The following is a 22,895-nucleotide window of genomic DNA, read 5'->3' as shown; positions in this document are numbered from 1 at the left end:
TGGCTAAGACCGCCACCACTGCCCACCAGTGCCCACGATTGCCCAGCATTAGAGTGTGTGTGTGGCTAAGACCCCCACCACTGCCCAGCAGTGCCCAGCATTAGAGTGTGTGTGTGGCTAAGACCCCCACCAGTGCCCACCAGTGCCCAGCATTAGAGTGTGTGTGTGGCTAAGACCCCCACCACTGCCCACCAGTGCCCACCATTAGAGTGTGTGTGTGGCTAAGACCCCCACCACTGCCCACCAGTGCCCACCAGTGCCCAGCATTAGAGTGTGTGTGGCTAAGACCCTCACCACTGCCCACCAGTGCCCAGCATTAGAGTGTGTGTGTGGCTAAATCCCCCACCACTGCCCAGCAGTGCCCAGCATTGGAGTGTTTGTGTGGCTAAGACCCCCACCACTGCCCACCAGTGCCCACCAGTGCCCAACATTAGAGTGTGTGTGTGGTTAAGACCCCCCACCACTGCCCAGCAGTGCCCAGTATTAGAGTGTGTGTGTGGCTAAGACCCCCACCAGTGCCCACCAGTGCCCAGCATTAGAGTGTGTGTGTGGCTAAGACCCCCACCACTGCCCAGCAGTGCCCAGCATTAGAGTGTGTGTGTGGCTAAGACCCCCACCACTGCCCACCAGTGCCCAGCAGTGCCCAGCATTAGAGTGTGTGTGTGGCTAAGACCCCCACCACTGCCCACCAGTGCCCAGCATTAGAGTGTGTATGTGGCTAAGACCCCCACCACTGCCCACCAGTGCCCAGCAGTGCCCAGCATTAGAGTGTGTGTGTGGCGAAGACCCCCACCACTGCCCACCAGTGCCCATCAGTGCCCAGCATTAGAGTGTGTGTGTGGCTAAGACCCCCACCACTGCCCACCAGTGCCCACCAGTGCCCAACATTAGAGTGTGTGTGTGGTTAAGACCCCCCACCACTGCCCAGCAGTGCCCAGTATTAGAGTGTGTGTGTGGCTAAGACCCCACCAGTGCCCACCAGTGCCCAGCAGTGCCCAGCATTAGAGTGTGTGTGTGGCTAAGACCCCTACCAGTGCCCAGCAGTGCCCAGCATTAGAGTGTGTGTGTGGCTAAGACCGCCACCACTGCCCACCAGTGCCCACGATTGCCCAGCATTAGAGTGTGTGTGTGGCTAAGACCCCCACCACTGCCCAGCAGTGCCCAGCATTAGAGTGTGTGTGTGGCTAAGACCCCCACCAGTGCCCACCAGTGCCCAGCATTAGAGTGTGTGTGTGGCTAAGACCCCCACCACTGCCCACCAGTGCCCACCATTAGAGTGTGTGTGTGGCTAAGACCCCCACCACTGCCCACCAGTGCCCACCAGTGCCCAGCATTAGAGTGTGTGTGGCTAAGACCCTCACCACTGCCCACCAGTGCCCAGCATTAGAGTGTGTGTGTGGCTAAATCCCCCACCACTGCCCAGCAGTGCCCAGCATTAGAGTGTTTGTGTGGCTAAGACCCCCACCACTGCCCTCCAGTGCCCAGCATTAGAGTGTGTGTGTGGCTAAGACCCCCACCACTGCCCACCAGTGCCCAGCAGTGCCCAGCATTAGAGTGTGTGTGTGGCTAAGACCCCCACCACTGCCCACCAGTGCCCAGCATTAGAGTGTGTATGTGGCTAAGACCCCCACCACTGCCCACCAGTGCCCAGCAGTGCCCAGCATTAGAGTGTGTGTGTGGCGAAGACCCCCACCACTGCCCACCAGTGCCCATCAGTGCCCAGCATTAGAGTGTGTGTGTGGCTAAGACCCCCACCACTGCCCACCAGTGCCCACCAGTGCCCAACATTAGAGTGTGTGTGTGGTTAAGACCCCCCACCACTGCCCAGCAGTGCCCAGTATTAGAGTGTGTGTGTGGCTAAGACCCCCACCAGTGCCCACCAGTGCCCAGCATTAGAGTGTGTGTGTGGCTAAGACCCCCACCACTGCCCAGCAGTGCCCAGCATTAGAGTGTGTGTGTGGCTAAGACCCCCACCACTGCCCACCAGTGCCCACCAGTGCCCAGCATTAGAGTGTGTGTGTGGCTAAGACCCCCACCAGTGCCCACCAGTGCCCAGCATTAGAGTGTGTGTGTGGCTAAGACCCCCACCACTGCCCACCAGTGCACAGCATTAGAGTGTGTGTGTGGCTAAGACCCCCACCACTGCCCAGCAGTGCCCAGCATTAGAGTGTGTGTGTGGCTAAGACCCCCACCACTGCCCACCAGTGCCCAGCATTAGAGTGTGTGTGTGGCTAAGACCCCCACCACTGCCCACCAGTGCCCAGCATTAGAGTGTGTGTGTGGCTAAGACCCCCACCAGTGCCCGCCGGTGACCAGCCGTTAAATCAGAAACATACCATTGTTAACCTCATTACCATCATGAGATAGACACATGTTAACATACCCAAATGTGAACATCACACCAGCTCCCAGGCACACAGCAGTCACAGATATCACCACACAAACTAATGTTCATAAAAAGAAATAAATAGCTTTATTCAGCTTGTTCAAAATAGAAAAAGCAAATAAGAGTCCTTGCTCAGAAAAGGTCAATGGCCAGTCCCAAAAAGTCTGATCAACAGTTTGTGCCTCCATGGGTGTGCTCACACCCAAACTTGCCTGCACATGGAGTTTAATCCGCTGTGGAAACTATGGGGGCACCATCTGTGGAATCCTCCGGCACTGCTGGGACAGGAGATGGAATGAGAGGTGGAGTGGGTGCAGGTGTAGTGGATCCATCCACACTGGTTGGTGCATCGCCGAAAGTAGCTTCAAATACCTGGCTGCACACCTCAGCCAGTGCGGAAAAACTACCACCTGAACCCGGGGACACATTGGGGGTGGAGGTAGAGGGCTGTGAGTCTGTTCTTCTGGGTGTGTGGATGTGTGTGTGTGCTGTGTCCCCTCTCCATGTGGGTGTGCCTACATCCCCTTGAGATTGTGTGCGTGGAGCTTTGAGTTTCTTCTGGTGTGTGGGTGTGCCAGGTGTGTCTGACCGGTGGCGTCTGCGTGTATGTTGTGTATGTATGTGAGAGGCAGAGGTGGATGGGTCTGAAGGATGGGGGGGACAGATGCTGCTGGGTGTACATAGCTGCCGTCAGTGTTGACTCAATGGCAGCCAAACTCCGACGTAGATCAGACATGGCCGATGACATGCCCTCCATGAACGACACCAACTGTGTAATGAGTCGTGTATGTCCATGGAGGACTGCCAACATGGATGTCTGACCTACTGCAATCTGCCGGAGTAGGTCCACAGACTCAGCACTGAGGGCAGCAGGGGACACAGGGGCAGGGGCTGCGGTGCCGGGAACAAAGGAGACACGGGGGCTAGCATGGACACTAACGACTGGGAGGGTGGAGATGGTACTGGAGGAGGGGCGGCCAGCCAAAGATGAAGATGTGACCATTGCTGCATATTCCCCCTCCTCCTGAGAGTCTGACTCGGAGTTGGCATGGTAGGATGTGTCAGTCACATGTCGTCCGGCCTGCAGACTCTCCTCACCCTCCGTGCCACTGCCTCCCTCTGATTCCTCAAAGCAGGTGGCACTGTCGCTGGGTCGCTCTGCCTGGTCCGCGCCTGTGTCTCCTCCAGATTCAGATGATGATGCTGTTGGCAAGGAGATTAAGAAAAACATATCAGTCACCTGTACACATCAGACATATCATCTAGAAATCCATTGGTCACATTTCTAAACATGGCATGCATTATGATTCACATGACACTGAACTCTGCACAATGCTAAGTCTAGTCTTGGCCAATTGTGAGAGACACAACGCTCAATGTATAGTAGGATACAAGCGACAGGCAAGGCAAAAACTTGTATGAGAGACACAATGATGATCCACTGCCTGACAACAGGATAGCTGATGATGCATCACAGTTCATTTCCCAACCCTGCCACCCAATCCCAGACCTGCTCATGTTTGATTTGCTTTCGCCTTGTGCCACATGGGAAAAGTCCTGCCTGAACGGCCATGTGATGCCATCCTGGGACCTGAACCAAGTGTACCATCACCTCACACTGGCATCACAGCTGGCTACACCCTAAGCCACATTGTGTGGCTGCCCATCAATAATATTTCCATACCAACATGCAACATATTTTGAGATTATGCACACACGCACTGCCCAGTGTGAGTATGCGTAAGCCCAAAAAATAGCACATGTACATTGTGCACCTGTAGCTAACACATGACAATTAGAAAGTGTACCATGGACAAAGGCCAATGATGCTGACTCGTGCAGAAAACACATGTTGAGACTCAAGATCATTCACAAAATATGAAGAAGGGCAGACACAGTGCACATGTGGTGCTACATGTAAGGTACCAACAGGTGTCACAGACCCCCTCCAACATGATGATGTACAAAGGAAGATGCATACTAAGACATTGCACCATAGGAGTACATGTGAAAAACAATCATTAGCCAAAGCGCTGGTCAAATGTGGAGTAGGGCAAGGCATGTAAAGAAGCATCTGTAGAAACTGGGCCATTCTTATGCCAATGCATAAAGTGCCTGTCTGACCACACCACTCCAACTATGGGAGTGTTACCATGCCTCGGAGCACTGCAGGTAGCATGTGACACACATGACAACAAACAGACATGTACATACCCCCTACTTGCTGCTGTCCCTCCTGCAACTGCCTATGGAGGTCTGTGAACACCACTTCCAGGACCCGGAGCATGTGGGGGGTGAGGTGGCGGGTGCCGCCATGCCGGCGTGGAGCTTCCAGCGTCAGCTGTACTCTGGCAATGCGGCGGGTCCAGCACCGGATGTCCTGCCACCTCTTCTTGATGTTTCTGAGCCTCCTGCGAGGGCCCCCCTCACTCCTGACAGCCCTGGCGATGTCCAACCAGATTTCACTCTTCTCATAGGCAGATACCTGTCACAAATGTAAAGTAAAAGACCATCAGTACACTCGGTCCATGTTCCAAAGACACACATATGTTCACAAAATACTTGATGACAACAGGGCATCATATGCTCCACACATTTGCATCATTGTCCAGGAGTATGTGGCCTGTGAGCAAACACTACTGCATTACATGCCATTGAAAGGCTACAGATGACATGAGGGGTGCAAAACACTCTTTGAGCATTGCACTCACAGAGCAATATATGCTACATCTGGGTGAACTGCAGCACGTGACATGCTGTCACACACCCCACTACAACAAAGTACTCTCTTGAAACAACACTGTACACCCTGGCACTCACTCCCAACAACATAGCATCTATCCACTATACATACACAGTGGCTATAATGTCACACACACAACAGGTGCACACTCCAAGGTAGTGCACACATCACTCACCTGATCCTCTGGTCTCCCATACAGCTTGCTGTAGTTTAGCAGGAGGGCATCCAGCAGGGCCTTGTTCTCAGCATCAGTGAATGCAGGTGCCCTCTCCATGCTCAGCTAATCAGGGTCCAGAGGATACAGAGACAGCAGCTGTGGTTACCACTCCAATGTTGTGCAGGCAAGTGCCCTCCCTCAGCCACATGCTGCCTTATATCTGTGCTGCAGAGGGTCTGTGAGTCCAAGGAGTAGTGTGTGATAGGCCACCATAGTTAGCATCCTATGTTCCATCCAATCACATCACACAGAAGGCCATGACACACATATGCATGGTTTGAAAAATGAGCAAGAGCTGAACAACAACTTTTGCAACATTGTATACTTTTGCCCAACTGAATTTTCTAGTACACCTGTAGGAGGCTCAAAACTCTCTGTATCCATGACAACCTGGTTGAATTTTGATCATTCCACTGTTCCCCTAGATGTTCCCAATGCCTTTTTTTTGAATACCCACACAAGTATGGTGCCATTTTTGTTGCTAATGCAACCCATTCAATGGTGTAACGAGGCGTACACACGCACGTACCGTTGTGGTACGCTGTGCTCGCGTATGGCTAACATGCAATAGGGAAACGAGGCGTACACACGCACGTACCATTGGGGTACGCTATGCTCGCGTATGCTCAAAATGCAATAGTGAAACGAGGCGTACACACGCACGTACCATTGGGGTACGCTGTGCTTGCGTATGGCTAACATGCAATAGGGAAAAGAGGTGTACACACGCACGTACCATTAGGGTACGCTATGCTCGCGTATGCTCAAAATGCAATAGGGAAACGAGGCGTACACACGCACGTACCATTGGGGTACGCTATGCTCGCGTATGCTCAAAATGCAATAGGGAAACAAGGCATACACACGCACGTACCATTGGGGTACGCTATGCTCACGTATGCTCAAAATGCAATAGGGAAACGAGGCGTACACACGCACGTACCATTGGGGTACGCTATGCTCGCGTATGCGTGTGTCATTGGCGTTGTGTGCGCCGTGATGACGTTGTCTGAGTACTCATACGTTGCCTCTGCGTGCTCATGTCAGGTCCTCTTTTTTCACACCACCAGCGCTGTTCCCGTATAAATGTAATCTTACTCAATTTTTTAACCAATTCATAGTACGATCACTTCTGACCATTTCACTTGGATTGTCTGACTCAGGACGGTGCCAATAGGGATGTCCGTTTCATAGCCTGTGAGGATTGCGAACGACTCATGTCGGTGACTGACCCTCACCGTCGGTGTCTCCACTGTTTTGGCGTCAAGCACGACAACAAGAGCTGCTCCGACTGACGGGAGCAGATATATGAAGCCAGGTGTGAGTGGTCCCACAAGCCGCTTAGACTCCAGCAGTTGGCCCAGCACCACAATAGCTCATGGTCTGGACGTAGGAGGAGTGCCTGGGCGTGGGTGTTGAGACATCAGAGCCCCGGGATTTTACATCAGTCCTCCAGGGCTAAGTCGTCAGGTAACCCCAAAAAGTCAAAGAGACGTCATTGCACATCTAAATCACCACAATGCACGTGCAATGCTGCATGGGATTCCGGTGACACCGGCCACGCGGCTCCGTCTGATTAGCAGCTGTCGTAGCCTGCACCACGACCTCCGGTCCCTGCACAGCATGCAACGCAGGAGGACTAAGTGCGCTTCGTCATGGCCATTATGTCCCTCACTCCACCAACGGCCTACGCAACGGCATCTGGCCCAGCGGACCCATCTGGGGGCACTAGCGGGTCTGGTGCGTTGCCCCTGACACCGTCACTCACTTTGGCTCTGACGCAGGCGGCACATTCGTCCCGGCCCCGCTGGGACAGACAGGATCTGATTGTTGATCCTGGTCCTCGCTGGTCCACCTCACAACCTCACCGGCAACAGTCCCCCAGGTGTCAGCCTTGGCGCCGTCCTCGGGTGGTGCTGTCCCCGATACCACACACTATACGGCTCCGGTGTGGGAACTGCGCTGCAGAACAACGCAGTTAATGCTGCATGGGGAGTTAAACTTCAACGAGCCGGGCACAGATTATGACAACCCAGATAATCTGGGAATGGGTGATAAGGAGTATTGGGAGGGTTATGAAGACCCACTGACACGTGAGTGTCAGTCCCAAAACGACAGGACAGGTGGACTGGGGGATGCGAGGGGTCTGGACACCTCGCACAGTGCAGTGCGGTCACTCACATGATTCTCTTGTCCCGTGCAGCATTTCTGTGCGACGGTAGGGTATCATTATGTTGGTTGGACCAACATCACTTGCTGTTGAGTCATTTTCAAACTGCTTGTCATGTTTAGCCTAGTGATGCAAAGTTGATAGGGCAAAAGACTGCCTACAGAGTGCCTTCATTGCATGTAGGTCATGAGCTTCCTCATCATATGTGATTCTTACAGCTGTTGTGGGTGATGTCAAGTTTGCCTACATGTCCCTTACGGGTACACATTCTCAAATACAGCTATTACAATTTGCGTAATTAGCATTGCCATATGTTTTAATTTGTTTGCTTTTTCCACATCATCAGAGACAGTGAATTAGTATTTGTACACATAGATCTCATTGCATGGTAGATGACTTGTGAGCGTTGCACAAGACTCAAATAGATGACAGACGTTCCTAGGTTGTATGTGTCCGTGTCACAGCATTGGATCTCATGTGATTGCATAATGAGTGAGCTCAAATTGGCTACAGCCGTTACACTTCACATGTGTGACTGGTACAGTGTATCTCATGCGGTATGTTTAGTGTCAGTGACATGAGAAAGTACTCCTAATGGGTCTTTGCCTTTGTTTCAGGTCTCCCTCCCTGCAGTTCCCATCCTCTCCTTCCCTCGCCTGATCACCCTTTTGTGTCTGTCATTTATACTCAGACCAAGGGGCTATTTGGAGGTGGAACCCTTTGAGCATCACACCACTCTGATGAAGAAAGGTACGCCCATTCCCTGGCAGGGTTGTAGCGATTACTTATGCTGCATTACAGGTGACATCATTCATTAACTTATTATTTTGTCTTCTTGCCAATGCCAATGTCCATGTATGTTGGATAATGCTCCATGGCCTCACAAGGTAAATAATCATGTTGTGCATGACGTGTGATTTCTAATGAATATTGTGCCTCCTTGATGTCAACGCACATGTCCTTCTATTGTGCATGTATACTATATGACATGAAGTAAGCTTATGCTTGTTATGTGTTTACGTGTACAGTGACTAGCATGGTGTTGATTAAGGCTAAAATACTATACTGTGTGTGAGGTAGATGGCTGTGTAGCTGCTGGTTAGCTTGGAACACACTAGCTGTACTCTACACCTGCTGACGCTGTGTGTCATGTGCCCCACTTGTCCCTAAGGGGCCTGGTCCCGTGACCATGATCTTTGGTGATTACTGTGCCATATTATTTGCAGTGACCCTGAGTGAAGCAGACCCTCATGCATTCACATGCACATGTTACTTTGTGGCTTGCCAATGCCCTTGTGGTATGTGCTTGTTTTGTTAGTTGTCACACCCCTCCTGCCGTCATGTCTTCACTCATTCCTGGTGCTGCATACACAGCCACAATGCAGTGCACACTATCCAGGACCACACACGCCTACTGGATACCCCTCCTTCCATCCATTTGTAGAGCATGCTCCAGCCACCCTACACACAGAGGACACCAGACAATCATCCTCCTGGTATCACGATGCCTCAAACTCAGCCCTCACAGCTTCTATGCCTGTGTGTGCAACACATACTGGCAAGACTATGCTGAGGCACATGACATTGTGTCTACGTACCACCAGGTCATGTGCCTTGTACAGCACATACACCCCTTCCATGAGCATCATATTGTACATTGTTACCTTGTCAACACCACAGCATGAAAAGTTGGCTTCCTTACAGTCACGTGGCAGTACACGACCTGGTCACACCACTTCAACATAGCCGTCACAGTCAGTCAAGTAGCCACAGGGGACACACACCATGACCACGTCTCGTGGGCGTGGGGTGATTTGGCCGTTCTGGTGTAGAGAATTGTCAGACGTGGGTAGTTGTTCTGGATGCGTTGCACCCATCACAGGAGTATAGTACTTGTAGCTCCATAAGGGGAGGTCACCTCATCAGGTGAGCTTGGGTAGAGTGCTACAGCCCATTGCCCACAGTCTGTCCTGCCACCCTTGTCCTGTGCCCCATTCATCACATCCACAGTACAGCATCATGCTGATGATAGTTCACATACCTGACGACACAGATGTTGGTACTCCCTACGTGGACAACTAGTTTTGTCACACTGATCTATACACCTCAAAGTGACTCTCCCCGCGCCTGGCTGTTATTGCAGTTTTGTGATCCAAAAACCCCTTCAGCATTGACTATTCCTCACAGGTGTGTCTTTCCATCCCTGTATGTAGTTGTTAGGAATTTGTGACCAATGTGTGCCCTCACCCGGACTCAGATCCAAGTGTGTGTATGGCTGCAGTTTGGTGAATACCCTTGCATTTCATACATTTGCACATACATTTCATTTTATACTGTGGCTAGAAGATAACTCACCAAATGCGTTTGATCTTTAGGATATTTATTGGGTGATCTTGTGCAGGAAACGTGAATAGGTGCTGTACAGAGAGGGGTGGAATCCAAAGTTCACAGCTGGAGATGAGATGCCTTACAGTTTCAGTCAACACAGTCCAGGCCACAGTGCTTGGCATCATTGGGCAGACTGTGACCAGCAAGTCCATGTGGGAGAGTCTCATAGGTGATGCTGTTGCACCCAAGGTCAATATGCCAGGTCCGGTGTCCTGGGAGTAGTGCATGGCCCACTGCCACTCAACGTCTTAGCCGTGGACGACCCACCTTCCTTGGGGGACCCTCAGGTGCAGGCCTGGACGATGCATGGGACGCTACGTCAGACTGTTCCTCCTCCTCCCTCCCTGTGTCTGGTGTTGCACTTTGCCTAGATGTAGCTGGCCTGGTGACACAGGCAGGGTGCTGCATGTTGGCAGCAATCTGACGTAGCGATTGGCACATTTCCTGATGCACCGTCAAGAGCTGAGCCAGACTTGCCTCCACCCGTCCATAATGTAGGTCTTGCCTGGTTATTTGCTCTGCCTGCTGCTGTTTCACCTGGTTGAGGGCCTCCCCAAGCTGGCTTACCTCCCTGGTGTCCCGCCGGTATGCCTCCAGGATGTTATGCAGTTCAGGCATACCGGGCCCTGCAGCTGACTGGCCAGAATCTCACCTCCGCCTTGCGCCACTCCCACCACCCTGACCCACACGAGCACGGCCTGCGCTTGTTGGCACATCCGATCGACGGGCCCCCCGATTGCTGGCAGGGTGGAGGTTGTCTGCCACCTCAGGGGTGCCCGACAAAGGGTGTCCCTCATTTTCAGACAGGCTCTCTGGTGGATCATGGGCAGGGCTCTGACCTGTCTGCTGGGATGTGGTGGGAATGGTTCCGGTGGTTGGCAGAGATGTAGCTGGTACAGTTGCAGCAGGGGTTTGGGATCCAGAGGAGCCAGGTTGGTTGGGGTCATCCACAGTGCGTTAAGTGGCGTCCCTACGGTGGGGTCTGAGTCCTGCTGAGCCTGGGCCTGGGATCCTTCTCCCCCTGGTTGGGGGGGGCTCCACACGTTGCCCTGTGTGTGGGAGAGACAGACACTGTTAACGCACTATCAAGTGACATCTAAATAAGTTATCAATTTTCACCATCACAGTTCCACAAGCTTTACATTGATGTAATTGTTCAGTTGTGTATGTAGTGGTAGTACATTGACATGTACTCTGGAGTTATTTCCTTCTTCCATTCTCTTGACAATGACTGACACGGCCATTGCTGTGTCTTGTCTTGGCGACACAACACATATACAGCAGTGCTCAGGTTCACGCAACATTCAGGATACGGTGTTAATCCTCATGTCAGCGTCAAGCATGCACAGAGTTTAGATGCAGCGTGTTCATGTAAGAGACAGAGCATTGTCTGTTCTACTATTTTGAAGTGAGAACTGTGTCCTTTGAGCCAGGTAAACTCAAAAAGTACACCACCAATCACAACACCCAATACAGCGTTGGAAAGGGGAGGTCCAGTAGATGGACATAGGCTATATGAACTGTCACCATATACACTCAAAAGGGGGGGCGCCATCAGTGGTAAAGTAGTCCCTTCTGGCCGTTAGATGTGTCCATTAACTTTCAGAGAGGCAAGTTGTGGGCGTTAGATGGCGAGGAGAACATTGAGATGCGAGGAGATGTCACTGTGCAAAACCAAACACACCATTGGCACTCACAGTGCAGAGTATTTCAAACGCACAAGAATCACAGTGCAGCATGTTGCAAACATGAAATATTCACTCACACACAAATCTTCGGATAGGCAGATTCATTGACCTGGCCATTACCGTTGTACGCTGACACCCGGGACGGGGCTCAGCTTGCATTCACAGGCATCCAATCACGCCACATAACTCGCATAACACATGCAAGCATTGCAATGAATATTTTAGTTACGATTTCACCATTGGACACGCTCCTGTTTGTCACAGGGGGAAGACCTCAAGCAAAAGAGGTGCCGCTTACACGGCGTTTCAGGGCTTAGGCGAGTCTGCGTTCTGCCAGACTGAAGCTGCAATATTTATTGCACAGAGATATTATACATCAAAAAACAGGCTTTTGCATGGCCCCTAAGCAAGGCAGCTTTCAACACAGTACTTGCATCCTAAACCTAAGAACAAAGCTACGGATTCACTAGCCGCTATCTGTTTTACCACTGTGACACTCCCACTTATTGCGGCGCTAAGGAGAAAATTTGACCTCAGGACTTGAAGAAATTTTTCACTCGGCAACATCAACATGTGCTACATAAAATATTGTCTTGTCAGAAGCATAAACATTCTCACGGGGGAGGGGGCGATGACAAAGTAGGAAACACAAGTGACATTAAGTGGAGGGACCTTTGGCCGACAAATTACACAATTTAGTTTTCTAACCGGGACAAAGTTGGGACGGGCTGCTAGTTTTATTGCATGTATTCATCTACATTGGATAGGTGTTGCTGTTCCGTGTTGGCCAAACAATGCCAACACCCCTGGACCTGTACACCCACTTCTAGATCATGGCTTTGGAACGTGGCACTTCTGTAAGACGCATCACCTTGTCAATACCCATGTCCATGTTGATACTTAAGTGCATCCACAACGTTCATGAGATGGGGCACGTGCATTGTGTGAGAGGTACAATGGACTGGAACATCTGCTATGTGCATGTAATAGTTGTATGCGTATTCATATGAGTGAGTGTTTAGTTGTGGTACATGACAATTGGGACAGTGTTGCACTCCATTGCCTGTCCCCAGGGGTTGAGTTTCTGTAAGGGGGGTGTATGACAGGCCATGCTAGTAGTTTGCGTGTGATTATCGGGCGTCCATCCTTCATTATTTTGCTGTCCCCTCATGTAGCATGCTGGCATAATCGTGGTTGTGTGTTCCTGCACAGGATGTTTGACCTTGTCATGGTGTTTGTGTTTGCAATGATCACAGGAGGGACTTGTGCTGCCTACACCTGTGCCCATTGTGTACTACAGAGCATTCAAAACTGTGTGTCCTGACACAGTACAGTGTCGCCTGCAAATGGTGGTTGTGTTGCAGGCACTTAGTAGATGACTGCTGGTAATTAGGAGACATCCCTAAACATTCTGCTCTATGTTCTTTGTAAGGCCTGTGCAGTGCTTGGGTGCAACATGTGTTTGGCCAGGCAGCTGGGGTGAGGTGACAGAGGGAGGAACACTGAGGGATGGATACAGAGGGAGGGACAGACACAGAGGGAGGGAAGGAGACAGAGGGAGGGAGGGAGGGAGAGGGAAGGAGGGAGGGAGACAGAGGGAGAGGGAGACAGGGATGGAGGGAGTCAGAGGGAGGGAGGGAGACAGAGGGAGAGTGAGGGAGGGAGGGATACAGGGAGGGAGGGATGGATACAGAGGGAGGGACGGACACAGAGGGAGGGAGGGAGACAGACGGAGGAAGGGAGAGGGAAGGAGGGAGGGAGAGGGAGGGAGGGAGACAGAGGGAGAGGGAGGGAGGGAGACAGAGGGAGAGGGAGACAGGGATGGAGGGAGTCAGAGGGAGGGAGGGAGACAGAGGGAGGGAGGGATGGATACAGAGGGAGGGACGGACACAGAGGGAGGGAGGGAAACAGAGGGAGGGAGGGAGAGGGAAGGAGGGAGGAAGAGGGAGACAGAGGGAGAGGGAGACAGGGATGGAGGGAGTCGGAGGGAGGGAGACAGAGGGAGAGTGAGGGAGGGAGGGATGGATACAGAGGGAGGGACGGACACAGAAGGAGGGAGGGAGACAGAGGGAGGGAGGGAGAGGGAAGGAGGGAGGGAGAGGGTGGGAGGGAGACAGAGGGAGAGGGAGACAGGGATGGGGGAGTCAGAGGGAGGGAGACAGAGGGAGAGTGAGGGAGGGAGGGAGACAGAGGGAGGGAGGGATGGATACAGAGGGAGGGACGGACACAGAGGGAGGGAGGGAGACAGAGGGAGGGAGGGAGAGGGAAGGAGGGAGGAAGGGAGACAGAGGGAGAGGGAGACAGGAATGGAGGGAGTCAGAGGGAGGGAGGGAGACAGAGGGAGAGTGAGGGAGGGAGGGAGACAGAGGGAGGGAGGGATGAAAACCGAGGGAGGGATGGACACAGAGGGAGGGAGGGAGACAGAGGGAGGGAGAGGGTAGGAGGGAGGGAGGGAGACAGAGGGAGAGGGAGACAGGGATGGAGGGAGTCAGAGGGAGGGAGGGAGACAGAGGGAGAGTGAGGGAGGGAGGGAGACAGAGGGAGAGGGAGACAGAGGGAGACAGAGGGAGAGGGAGACAGAGGGATGGAGACAGGTTGTTTGTGCTTGCTTGCTTGCTACACTGCCTTACTGTGTCACAAAATGATGCATCTCCGGAAGGTGTGTCTGCAAAATGAAATAGTTTTTAAGCTGTGCTCTACTATCTTGTGTGATATTTCCCTATCCCTGTGCATTGGGCATGGTGCTTGGGTGTGTCCCTGGGACATATGGGATGAGAGCAGCCTCCTACCCTCCACCTTCCACCCTTTGTGCCTCCCCCTTGCAACTAACCCCATTCTGTTGTGTCCTGGTGGGACTCATGGCCACCCACCCTACGCTGCTGGGCACTGTTGTTGGTCTACCCATGTAACTTGTGTTTTTTGTACACTCACCAGACTCAACGGCTCCTTCGATTCCATGTACTCCCACCAGTGGCAGCAGGGCCATAACTTTCTCCTCCCAGGGATGGTATACAGGAGGTCTGCGGGGACCACCACCTCCAGTGTAGTGTGCATTGGCGTAGTCCTGGTCCATTTTCTTCTTGACCATCCTCCGCAGATCATACCACCGGCTCTGGCATTCTCCCTTGGTGCGCCGGATGGGTGAAACAGCATTGACCCGGTCTACGATCCTCTCCCACAGGCGTGTTTTTTCAGCCATGCTGGTCTGTCTGACCAATGCGCCAAACAGCTGTGGCTCGACTCTGATGACTTCACCTGTAAGTATCTCATTCTCCGGGTTAGTTAACTTTGGATTCTTGGGTGTGCTCATGGTGTGGGGTGTATGTGATAGAGGGGGTGATGGTGTGTATGGATGAGGGTGTGTGGGTCTGATTGTGAAGGGGGTGGTGTGGGTGTAGATGAGATAGGGTGTATGTGTGAAGGTGTGTGGCTGCAATTGTTTGTGTGCTCTCTGTGTCTTCGCAATAATGGGTATGTTGCAAAGGATGATGGGTTGTATGTGTGGACCCTTTTATTGGTCAAATAGTGGGTGTGGCTTATTTTGAATTGGTGGGGTGTGTGTTATATGGGTTGGGTGTTAGTGTTGACCTCTGTTTGTCAGTTTGGCTGTGACCAGGACATTAATTCTCAATGTAGTGTACACAGGAGACAGGTTCAGTGTTGTTGTGCGACTCGTTTGCATGGTCCTTGTGCTGGTTTGGGTGTTGGCGTTATGTGTGCGTGCGATCGAGTTGTACGGACCGTTGGCGGGTGGGGGGTTCGCGTAGGCTTGTTGGGGGGGTGTGCGTGTCGTACTTGTGCATGCGATCGAGTTGTACGGGCCGTTGGCGGGTGGGGGGGTTCGCGTAGGCTTGAGCGAGGGGTACACGTGTGGTATGTGTTGATGGCGCTTGCTGTGAGGCGAATATTCCCGTATGAATCATTCTTCAAGCGTACGAATCGTGGACAGCCTTCCCGTACAGGATCGTACTAGTGTGTTTGTATGGGCTGTTTACGATTCGTACGGTAGGATTCCCGATGCTTATTCCTACGGGTCATCGACTGTGGTTCGTACGGTTCGCTGTTATTCGTACGGCATTCAACGGAAATGGATCGGAATTCGCAGGTCGGACGGTAATTTCCCATTCGTACAGATTCTGCAACGAATACGAATCGTACGGCGGTTTATTTTACCGGATCGGAATCTAGCCCAATGTGTCCTTTACAAGGGTCCGCAAACCCACCAGATAAAAACCAAGATGGTGTTAAACCGTACCAAGACACAGCCCGTCGACTCGTGTCGTTCAAACAAGGCAGTTCAGAAACTGCAGACAAGACAGTCCGAAAACTGCATCAGGACACAGCCCAGAGGCTTGTGCCGACCAAGAATGGCGCCATTTTCCCCAAGAGCCAAGTCACTCACCTGGTGCATACAGGTCGAGTCAAGTTATTCTCCACTGCCGACTTTTCGGACGCAAACTGCTGACTCCAAGGTTTCGCCTTCTCAGGAACCCAGCCAGTGACCACTAGCCGAGGATCCGCCCAATCGGACAGGGCAGCTGCGAGAACCAAGCTTGGTCTTATGAATGTGGGGCCCCGATCCGCCCGCCAGAGCGACCAGACACCACCTCGGCACCTGCAACCCGATTACGGGTGAGGGGGCCACACTTCGAGTGGTCCCTGTTTGGGTACCAACTGAAGGACGGGGCCCTCGGGCCACACAGGTTCTTACAACCACCTGCTATGCCTTCCCAAAATGAAGAGTCCGTCAGATAGTAGAGAATGAGAACTTACATGTATTCAGGTTTGTACTCTGCAGAGGAGCCCAGTCAGACCTTCACCCTAAGATGTCTGTCGAGGGGACTGACTCCCCAGGGTATGCTAATACATAAAAAACCTTTCTGGAGACTTTCGGCCACACCTCTGGTGGAAAATTACCGGCTTGAGCCCGACATGAAGAAAGGAGGTACACAGAGATGTGCTAGCACCTGCCAGAGGGGTGCATTATCAGTATTTCAAGGCCACTGTGCTGAGTCTCAGCGTCTCCTAACGTGGGAGATGAACTACATGAAGAGATTGGAATGTGCAAACAGTATAACAGTTCATTAGCAAGTCGAGTTACAGCCTTGGACAAAAGAGAATAATAATGAAGTACAGTTTTCTGCTAAGGCAAGCGTGTTAGGGAAGTAAGGCCTAATGTGAGCATAGCCGAAGCATTCTTCTAGTGGTTACGAAATACAAAATGGAGTCACACGGGCTAATTAAGGCTTAAATGTTGCAACGATAATTCAGTGGGTTACATAACACGAATACAAATGGCGTAAATTTTAGCCACACATTGCTAACCTAACATGGCATAATGGGTGCACTGTGGAAAGGGAATTTTAAACCTAACATAAGCAAGCATTATGACTTAACACCACACTTCCCTGCCACTGCTGGCATTCCCCTCCAACCACCTCTGCTGTCGCGTCTGGCTCTGCCGCTGGCCTGGCACTGGTGGCCTGTGTGGCTAGAAAAACATTCCACATTTTAGATGCCAGATACGCATCCATTATTAGTTTTTTAACAAGGTACAACCACAATACATCACCACTGTTCGGTTAGTATCTGCTATCAAAAATATCACTTTGGGCATTTTGCTAGTTAACAGTGTTAGAAAATCCAGGTAGTCAAGCCAAACAAAAATGTTTCATATTGGAGGGCTAGCGCTTTGATGACTCTGAATCATTGCAGTGCATTGAAGGAGTGGAATAAATTGTCAATGAAGGACAGATAGTCTTATTTGGCAAATGCAATGGAAGCTCATACTACTTTCCTGCCATGCTGCACTGTCATGGAAACTGCTGGTATACTGCAAAAATGAATGATAAAACAGCACAATTTGGGGGGGGGTCCACCATTGCCACTCTCTTGTTTTATTTTTTTAGCATGATCAAGAAAAAGAAAGCCTTCTCAACAAACATGCATAGAGAAAAATAGCTTGCCGGAGCCTGCAATCTTCAAAAGTATAGTACCTAAAATCTGTTCCCTTGCCCTCACAGTACCAGTCCACAAGCTATACTAGGGGAGAGCGAATGCTTACTAATAAAGCAGAAGAAATCCACAAACTAGTACAGGCAAGAGGAAGTCAGCTACAGAAACATGAAATAGAAGAGGAGTTAAAAAATGAGACAGTCTAGAAAAATGAACAAGGCGAAATTATTGTAAATAGGGAAAAGTAAAAGTTCAGAAAATAATATTAATAACAGGACTTACTGGGGCCAGAAGATCTTTCGCTGTGACGCTGGTAGTGGTGGTGATACTTCCACCTACCGCGGCACAGGTGATAGCAGCCCCTTCACCCTGACTCACCTTTTATGGTGCCTTCTTCTTGCCCAGGGGTGCGGATGTACAGAAGAAAATAGGATAAAAAATAAATTGATTAGTGGTACAGTTAATCTCCCAAATATATTTTGACAGGCAAAGACAAACGCAGTAACATTGTACTTTTCTAAATCAGATCGCCTATAGTACTTGTATTGAGTTGACCTATTCCTAATTTCCTAAACCCTATTCCTGATTTCCTAAACTACAATTGGAACTACTAATGCACTGCAATGAATGATCTTTGCTTTTCAACCCTGTTTTTATGGACCATCTCAGTCTCCCTTTTCAATGTAGATGCGTACTACAGATCAATTGGAAACTGGGACTGTATGAGCTACATAAAGAAAAGCACTGAGAACGCTAACCCACTGATAATACTTTTACCACTATCTTAGAGACAGGACAGAGGAGTCTGCATGACTTCTTAAATAATCAGCCCAAGCGAGCACCGATGAGTACGATTAGGTAGCACCAAGCACCTGGCTAGCTCAAACTGGATCACATAAAATTCATAACGTAAACGTAACCTACCTCTGAGTGTGAGCAGCATGCTATTTGAAAAAAATCTTTTGCATTGTAGAACACAGCAGATAAATAATTATTCACTGAGCCCCGCAATCTCGAGGCCCAGCAGGTTGAGCAGGTCCTGTTCCGAATCGAGTACAGCGGGTCAGTGGTGCATCAGCTGCTGCATGGTACGCTGGACTCCAGTGCTCTGGCGCATGCACCGGCACATGCTCACCTACAGCACCTGATGCTCTTGCACCCACTCCTAAGCGTTCTTCGTGCTGCCAGCATAAAGGGCAGGTGGCGCTTGTTGGACCCGGTCCTTTGGGCAGGTTCACCCCGAGACTTTTTTCTTTTTCCCAGCCTGTTTTTGGAACCTGGGTTGGTGATTTTTAGGCCTCTGCGCACTTTTTCACTGTGGTACAGTGTAAAGTGCGTGTGCTCTCCGTGTATGTGTGGTGAGCGACCTGCCCTCCCATAGGAATGAATGGGGAATATGTATGCCCATGGTAGATTCCTGATGCGTGGGGAGTGCAGGGTCGAGTTTGATATGTGTGAACTCGTGAGAATGAATGCTGCATAATGGTATATGCGGCATGGCTGTGTCTAGTCTAGAAGTGCCACTTTTAGAAGTTGGCATATTTGTGTAGTGAGTCTGCTGGCACGTGATTGGGTGATGAGCCTGGCCCAGGAGTGCCTGGGCCTGCTTGTGGATTTACTGTCTGGTTTGAGTGGGACAGGGGCTGCAGGGCCCCCGGAGGGGGGTCGGAGCCATCCCAAGGATGAAAGGCCCCATCTGCTATCAGGGAAGGGGGAGGAGATGGTGCCGGGCTGTGTCTGTCAGCCCACCATGCTGGCTCTCCCTCCTGATGGCCCACTGTCACCTCTGACCTGAGGCTGACAGGAGAGGGAAACCAGATACACCCAGGGTTCAGGGCTCGCTGGCACAAAGACTTCAAAGACTTCAAAGCCTTTTCTGTGTATAAGAAGGGGCTGTGTCCCCTTCCAAAAGGCTCTTGCTCTTGTCTTGTTCTTGAGGCTGACTTGAATCTACGGGGGGTGGGCGCTGCCCAGCCCCTGGATGCTTGGAGGACTCCTGATGGACTCTCCTGGATCCCTGGACTCCTGGGGGACCCCTCTGCCCTACCTGGGCTGATGGGGGGACTTGGCTTTACCCCATGGAAGCTCTGGGACCGTTGCAGCATGGAGAAGCTGCATCTTTCTGTGGAAAGCGCTGGAACTGTGTTTCTAGCGCCTGGAGGCGCTGAGCTTCCCCCTGAGCGCTCTGCCTGTTTCCTAGCACTTGGGAGCGCTTGATTTCCCCCTAGCGCGTAGGATCGCTTTATCCTTGGCCATAGCGCTTAGGAGCGCTTTATTGTGCTCTGTTTATTTGATTGATTGGGCCGATCGAGTGCCTACCTCGATTTATTCTTTGTTAAAGAAACCGGTGCCCACCCGGCATTTGCCTCCCATTCACCGCCGCCGCCCGGGCTTGGAATTGCCTAAAGAACCGAAGGCGCCGCGCTCTCATTGGCTGAGAGAGCCAAGCCCCCTCACCAACGCCGCGACGGGATAGGCCCGTGCGGCGCAGCGTCATGGCCCTTGTCGTGCCGTGATTGGAGGAGGAGAGGAGACTCGTCAGCGGGGCCGCGACAGGATTGGCTGGTCGAGGCGGCCCCGGGAAGAAAGGAGAGAGCGCGGGAGATGGCGGCCGTTCGCGGGGCTCCTCTCGGCTGAGGGAGCCCCGAGGAGAAGAGGCGGCCGGTTGGCAGGGCTCCTGTGTGCCGAGGGAGCCCTGCAGAGAGGAGAAGACTCGTGGCCTGCTGCTGGGGGCTCCCGTGTGCGGAGGGAGCCCCGGCGAGGAAGAGAGAAGGCCGGCGCGAGGCTCCCCGCATGGAGGGAGAGCCTCGAGTGAGCAGAGACCTGCCGTCGCCCCGCCCGCGATGGGCTGCCGGTGAGTCTGGGCTGAGGGCCGGGCCGAGTGGGGCAGAAGAGAGGAGGGGCGCCGGGACACGTTGTCGATGTCCTCCCCCCCCCCCAGTGGCGCGAGCTCGCGCCTGTTGCCAGTGCAAAGCCACGAGGGCTCCAAGGGCGGCCCCAGTTGGCAGTGGGTCGCCCCCACGTGTGCGAGCCCAGGGAGACTCAAGGGGCCTCATCTTGTTTGGCGAGCCTAGAGGCTCGTAGGGGCATAATTGACTTTGGGTGCATCTAGGGCGGCCCCGGATGGCAGTGGGTCACCCCAACGTTGGCTCGAGCCCACGAGGCTCCCCAAGGGCAGTTGCAGTTTGGAGGCCTGTGTGGCTCCAACGTTGGGCGCGAGTAATGCCAGAGCCTGTGTGGCTCCAACGTGGAAATAGGTGTGTAGAGCCTGTGTGGCTCCAGCGTGGCGCAGTTCGTGCCTGAGGGCCAGTGAGGGCCCTGGCGCAGTGTTGATGATTTTCCAGCTGCCCAGCAATTAGTGGGCAGCTGCACCGTTTAGGCGCAAGATGGAGAGGGAGTCCCTGAGAGGGACAGAGAGGGCACAGTGGTGCCAGGCCTTCACAGCTGCGCAGCACTTAGTGCCAGCTGCAGCGTTTAGGCCCTTGTGAGTGTTCCCAGGTGCCCAGCAAATAGTGGGCACCTGCATCGTTTAGGCCCCTGACATTGAGACTCAGGGCGTTCTAGCCCCAACAAGGCCAGTTGGCCTAGGGACTGCCACAGGTGGTGGCTTATGTGAGCTTTTGCGCAATTGTATGGTTATTGCACCTCTGAATGTATTTCCTTGCATCATGTGTTATTCCTGCACCTCTGAATGTTTGTAGACATCATGTGACTTTTGCGCTACTGTATTATTCTGGTACCTCTGAATGTATTTTTATTTCATCATGTGCTTTATTCTTAACACCGCTGAATGTGTAGGTTTATGCATTATGTGTTTTTCTTTACTACTCCTCTGAATGTATATTTATGCATCATGGGTAAGGTGTTCTTTCTTAGACCCCTAAATGCTGTGTGATACTTAGGGTGTTGTTCTTTTTAGTACAGGTGGTCCTAGTGAGGTCCTGGTCCCCTGCGTGACAGTCTCCTAAGGGTTTAGGGTTGCGTAGGTGGTACTTACCTGTTCCCAGTAGATACTGGATGTGATCTATAACTGTTACTTTGTGTTACAGTGAAGTTTATATACTTTTATTCTAATTTCTGACAAGTATTTCTATATCTGCGAAGTGTTGATTCTGACAGTGGCCCATGTGGCCCTGTCTTGTAAATAATCCCTTGTGAATATTGCCGTGCCAGTTGGCACAATGTACATGTGTGATTTCTATCTGATATTTTTTGACAATACAAAAGTTATTTTAATATAACCTTGTGTGGAGTCTCTTTTGTGGTGTACCTAGTATGTTGTTGCTGTTGTGCGCTGGCGCAAATGCTTTACACATCGCCTCCGAGTTTAGCCTAGACTGCTCGTGCCAAGCTACCTAGAGGGTGAGCAGGGGTTATCTTGGCGTGTGACTTCCTTGCCCTGACTAGAATGGTGGTTTCTGCCTGGCTTTGGCATCAGCCTTAGCCTACCAGAAATAGCCGGTTCTAACAGCACTGCTTATGAAAAATAAGTGCAGCAAATTCGGCCTCAGAAAGATGTGGCGGAGCAGCACTCCTTGGTAGCGCCGGAGAGCTCAAGGTGTGAGGTTAGCAGCCAGACTGGCACCAATGCTTCTGCTCTGGTGCTTCTCCTATGGCATTGCTCTGGGTAGGAAAAGAAAGGAAAAGTAGGAAGGAAGAGAAGAGAAGGGAAGGGAAGGGAAGGGAAGGGAAGGGAAGAGAAGCAGGAAGAACAAGTCACAGAAAAAGTAAAAAAACATAAAATACACAAACACAAAGGCATGCACTGATAAAATAAAAGTAAATGAGGGGTGGATGAGTGGGATGGGGCGGATCGGAATAAATTTAAATGGATTTAAACACCAGGCACAGCACATGCAGAGTCAAGAAAGCAAGCAAAACCAAATGGCCACACCCATATGGACCACGTGGTGGCACTCACACTGATTTTTCAGCGCAGAATGTACTACTTGCATGAAAAATCGGCACAAAGGGGCAGCCAAGCATTCTTCCGTCCATTTGTGGAGTTCTACAGAATCTCAATTCGTTTTTTAGGACTCCGTGGAATTCCACAGAGCAAAACTCCATGAACTCTTCCCAGGCTTGCTTAAAATGCCCTTTTAACCATCCGCAAGAACCTTAGACCTTCTGGAACCCGTTGACCTACTCCTGTTTAGTAGTAAGATTCACCTTATATGTTTCAACTCACTGTTTACTGCACACCATTGTCTGAAAGCTGTTCAGATTTGCAGCTGAACTACTGGGGGATTCAATCCAGTGCAACATGCACCATCATGATGTCATCCTCATTTACTGAGAGCAGTCAGAAATTTCCTTTCTGAATACCAGGCATGAAGATTGTGGCAACA

This window comes from Lissotriton helveticus, chromosome 8 (assembly GCF_964261635.1).
Source record: "Lissotriton helveticus chromosome 8, aLisHel1.1, whole genome shotgun sequence".
Taxonomy (NCBI): domain Eukaryota; kingdom Metazoa; phylum Chordata; class Amphibia; order Caudata; family Salamandridae; genus Lissotriton; species Lissotriton helveticus.
This window is presented reverse-complemented; position numbering follows the sequence as displayed.